Consider the following 5,363-nt stretch of genomic DNA (forward strand, 5'->3'; position numbering starts at 1 on the left):
CCAACTCTATTATATGTCGACATATTTTTTATATTTTGAAATGCATAAAGACCTAATTCTTGTTTGTACACTAAGTCTATCATATGTCGGCAGATTTTTTATATTTTGAAATGCATTCTTGTCTCTCAGGATTCTCTGTTTCTCGTTTTTTCTCTACCATCTTGAGTCACCATACTACCCAGGTAGACAAAGTTGTTTGATTGTTGTAACTTTTTGGCAGTGTCAGCAATGATCACTGTCATATACATAATGTTATTCATATTGACTCCTCCAATACTGATACCATATCTATTGTGTTTCTCAAGGTATTTTCCCCATATATTAAAAATAGGTTTGGAGACAAAACACATCCCTGGTGAACTCCTCTCTTTATTTCTATCCATGATGTCAGATTGTTATGGATGTTGACTCGAGTATGTTGGAAACGAGTCTGTCTTTTCCATCTAGGTTTAATCTTAGCAAGATTAGTATTAGGTGTGTTCCTCACTGTTCTATTTTGTTCACTTTTGGCCTTCATTTCCATTTTCTACTGTACTGTGATTGTTTGGAACTTGTAACCTAACTGAAATGGGTCTCGTTATTCTTCATGTGGTTATCCCATTTTTAAGTCAACTTTGTTTAAGAATTTATTTTTTACCTTGGGTCGACATTCATCGGTAATTTCTGTAAGCTGGCCTTCCTGTCACATTGTTTACGAACACCTTGTATAATCATATTTTCAAACTTTTTCATTAGCTATAATTCTTCACTATAGTTAAAAGCATTTTTACATTGGCTACAAATTCTTGTGGAGTTACTCTTCATATGATAGTTGTCCACTGTCTTATTTTTTGCCCTATAATTCATACCTGAATTCCTTTTATGTCTTTTGTCCCTAATTTCCTGGGCCTTCTTACAGGTCTGCTTATAGTTATTTCCATATCTACTGGTTTTCAATAAATTCTTAGGCATTTCTGGAATACTGTATAGTCCTAATTTATTGTTGAAGGGGATGTTGCAGACTTTTTTATAAATTGCTAACTTTTTTCTTTTTTGGCTCTTGCTTGAAGGTGCACTCAGCCACAGTATGAAGTATCCATTATGATGTTACTGGTTTTAAAAATATTTTAACTGTTCATTACTTGTAGTTTGTTGATTTCCTTGTTTTCTTAACTCTCTGGGCTATATTTCCCTGTTGGAACCCTTGGGCTTATAGCATACTGCTTTTCCCACTAGGGTTGTAGCTTAGCTAGTAATGATGTAAGACTTTTTTTTATCCTGTGTTTAATCCAATTTTCAAGTCATCTTTAAGAATTTCCTTTTCTTGGGTCTTCATCGATTCTTCCTGCCATGTTCTATATATGAACATCTTGTTTAATACACTTCAAACTTTGTCGCTAGACAACTCTTCACTACTTATATAAACGTTTCTATGTTGACTATAACTTAGGGGTTTCTATGTTGACTATAACTTATTGGTTTCTATGTTGACTATAACTTAGGGGTTTCTATGTTGACTATAACTTAGGGGTTTCCATGTTGACTATAACTTAGGGGTTTCTATGTTGACTATAACTTAGGGGTTTCTATGTTGACTTGATTTGATGGCTGTCCCCTGTCTTCTTTCTGTCTTGTAATTCAAACCTGAATTCCTTGCGTAATTCAAACCTGAATTCCTTGCGTAATTCAAACCTGAATTCCTTGTGTAATTCAAACCTGAATTCCTTGCGTAATTCAAACCTGAATTCCTTGCGTAATTCAAACCTGAATTCCTTGCGTAATTCAAACCTGAATTCCTTGCGTAATTCAAACCTGAATTCCTTGTGTAATTCAAACCTGAATTCCTGGTGTAATTCAAACCTGAATTCCTTGTATGTTCCCCCCTTATATCGTAGGAATACCCTGTTAGTCTTGATTTTCTTTTACCAAATTAGATGTTGTAGACCTTGTTTAAATTGATGACTTTTCTCTTTTAGCTCGGACCTTTTTTAAAATGATGACTTTTCTCTTTTAGCTCAGACCTTTTTTAAATTGATGACTTTTCTCTTTTAGCTCAGACCTTTTTTAAATTGATGACTTTTCTCTTTTAGCTCAGACCTTTTTTAAATTGATGACTTTTCTCTTTTAGCTCAGACCTTTTTTTAAATTGATGACTTTTCTCTTAGCTCAGACCTTTTTTAAATTGATGACTTTTCTCTTTTAGCTCGACAGAACATTGGTCAGAATTGTGCTTACAGTGAGGGAAGTAAAATTAAAAGGTGCAGTTGATAGGTTTGATAACGTCAAAGCATAGGTAGATTCATTGACAGTTTTATAGCAATTAGAATTTCTTTGTTTTTATTTTGGAAAACTGGTCCAAAGAAAACTAGTTTATTAGGCTTATATTGGTTGTCTGAGAGTTGGGTAATTTATAGTTTGTGTATAGCCTCAGTGAATTTTTTTTACCTTTGGTTCGAAGTGTTTTTCATTTGTCTTGTTGAATAGAGTTTCATGATGAGTAAAATCAAATGGCAGAAGAAGGGATTTTAAGGTAATCACATTTTTGGTGCCTGTCTGAGTGTTTGGTTAATTTATAGTTTGTGTAGAGCCTCAGTGAATTTTTTTTTACCACTGGCTCAAAGTGTTTTTCATTTGTCTTGTTGAATAGAGTTTCATGATGAGTAAAATCAAATGGCAGAAGAAAGTATTTTAAGGTAATCACAATTTTGGTGCTTATTATAATTGTTTATTATATAAAGTGTATCTGGAGACAGACAGTCACGAGAATTTGTTCCTATGCAAATTCAAACCATCGTTCAGATGAGGGGTATGTTTTCAGCCTGATGCTGGAGCGCCACTGAATAGTTTAACGAGCAGTTAAGCAATAAGGTGGACCAAGGGGGGAGGAGAGTCGCCCCCTTGTCAAGGTCTCTTCACTTTTGGTTTCTGGCTGCATCAAACTTCTTTTCTTTTTTCTTTTTCAGGAAGTGAATGTTGTCTACCGATTGTTATGTGAAGTGAGACACTCGATTCTGGGAATATGGACTTTATTATTGTTATCAGTCAATCCCATATGTCGAGTGTTAGTTGTGACCTCTTTGTGGTGGCAGATGTATGCTTTGAGGGGGAAGGAAGAGCTATGCTTTTTCTTCACGCTTATCAGGTGCGTCTGCTTTTGCTGCTTTCCTTACTCCTCTGGCTCAATCCCAGGGAATGTTATAGGAGCAAGGAGCCCTCTGATCTATGTCTGTGAGCTCTCAAGTTCTGGTGGCATATGGGGTTCCTCCTGCAGTTGCCCCAACCCTTTAGAGGTTGGAGGCTCTTCTCCATTTGCCTACCACTGAGGATGAGAGTAACCTAAGGAGGTTTTGGTCCCCTTAAGTCTTTCAAGTACAGTAGGCCGATCATTGTTTCCGATGGTGTCTGCAGTGATTTCCCTCCTTCGGGCAGGGAAGACAGTTTCTCCGGTGGCAGGGGTTACCTGTGCATCCCCTTCACCAAGTCACCCATCCCCCCCTTTCCCTTGTGCTTCACTTCTACTTCTGCTTGGGGGTTCTCTGGCTTCGCTCCCCTGTAAATGTGACTATCCCTCCATGAGACATTATTCCCCAGTGTTGTGGTCCCTGTCGGAGCAACCCCTGTGGTTTCTTCCCTTGGGGAAGAGTTGTCTGGGTCTCTCAGACTCCGACTACTGTGCTTTTAGTGCTTGAGGGGAGGGTTGGAAACATGCACATTCTTCTTCCTTGTCATCATCTTTGGTTTCCGACTAACTTCTTGGATGGAGAAGTAGAGAAAGTCTTGGTAGCTGTAGGAAAGGCTCCTTATTGACACTTCAATTCCCAAGGGCCAATGCAGAGGTCGAGGGCCACGACCTCCATCATCTGCCTTATTAGAGCCAGGCTTGGGTCCCTTGCTACCAGAATGGTTCTACGGCTCTGTTTTTTTAGGCCCACAGGGCCGATGTACATGGTCTGGGTTGTGATCTTTGGTCGCAGCTTCAATCCTCGGTCCCACTGTGACTGTCCTTAGGTTCTGGACTGCCTCTATAGCCACTGATGTTACAGCTCCGTTTTTCCGGCACCGATCCCACCCAGTGTCGCACCTTACTACCCTCTTCTTCCCATTGTTCCTCTCCCCTTTTCTCTTTTGCTAAGAGTACGCACCCATTCTTCCAATGTCGCCAAGAGCCCTTGCCTTGCAGGCATAGGTAAGAGGGAGTTTTGAGTGGATCTGCGAATGAATCTCATAGGGTGACTACTTTGTGCTTTCGGTGAATCTGAAAGATCCATACTTTTATTATCTATGCATTAGATCATTATTAGTGCTTCCCTTCTATAACAGTTTCATATGCTATTTTCATGTCTCTGGGCTTCAATCTGGGTACTGCTCCTCAGGAGTTTGTTCAGATGATATTCTGGGTAGTAATTTACGGACCCTTTTATGGAATACAGTACGTTCAAATGTGGATGTATTCCTCAAGTTGGCGATCCTATTCTTCATATGTCAGTAGTGACATGATTAAGGTTAACTTTCCGCTTTCGTCATGAAATTGCTATTGTGATAATTGAGGCAAAGTTTAATTTCTTACCCAAGCTGAGGTTAAAACACTTGGCAATGCGGGTAAGTTATATTTGATTACACAAAATAATCTTGGCTACTGTTCTGCACTTGAGGAGCTGGTATGGTACCTCAAAAGCAAGTGTCTTTGCACGAGATCTCTTCAGGTACTTTTTGAAGAATCTGCTTCGTCACCAGGGATTGCCATCCCTCATGCTGATGAGAATAGGAGACATGGGTAGATCTTACCTCTTGGCTTAAAAGGAACCCTTGTATGATAGTCCCACTACTTTGCGTCTTGACATGCAATGGTACGCGGATGTGTCACGGGTTGCCGCACACCTTAACAATAGGGTTGTCATATTTGTGGTCAGATGAAGCAACTGTTTTGAAGTCCTGGAATTATCAGCCATGCTACAAGCCTTCCAATAACGTTAAGGAGACATCCAGTTAGTTGCTGACACACCACCACCATATGTGTAGCTCTACAAGCTGACAAAGCAAATGCATTTCAGGACAGCATTACATGCCAGGGAGTTGTCAGTTGGGAACATTCCTGGCAAGAATTGGCTGGCCGACACTAGTTGCCAAGGGTCATAGTGGTCCCTACATCCAGATGTATCTGATAGGATTCTGGTTGTAGGGCTCTACGGAAAACGACACTGGTTCACCTTACGGCTAGATACTAAGTGCCCTAGGTTTCCAACCCCATGATCTGTATCAAAGTTGGCTTCCAACATCCATGGGATCACTTGAATGGTTACACCTAGTCTCCATTCAATCCTGTTTGTTTTGCTAATCTGTTGTGGGGTATTAGACCAGTAAACGTTGATTCGAGTGGCTCCCAG

The 5,363-nt window shown here is 39.7% G+C and overlaps 1 long non-coding RNA gene across 1 annotated transcript; it reads right to left on the reverse strand.

Moving 5' to 3' along the window:
- Nucleotides 1-873: 873 nt before the first annotated feature.
- On the reverse strand, nucleotides 874-4,746 carry LOC137636832 (uncharacterized). Its single transcript, XR_011043243.1, has 2 exons — nucleotides 2,152-4,746; nucleotides 874-2,114 (listed from the first exon to the last, which is right to left on the reverse strand). It is a non-coding gene; the product is annotated as an uncharacterized lncRNA (long non-coding RNA).
- Nucleotides 4,747-5,363: the final 617 nt, after the last annotated feature.

The sequence above is a fragment of the Palaemon carinicauda genome, unplaced genomic scaffold, assembly GCF_036898095.1.
Source record: "Palaemon carinicauda isolate YSFRI2023 unplaced genomic scaffold, ASM3689809v2 scaffold400, whole genome shotgun sequence".
Classification (NCBI taxonomy): Eukaryota; Metazoa; Arthropoda; class Malacostraca; order Decapoda; family Palaemonidae; genus Palaemon; species Palaemon carinicauda.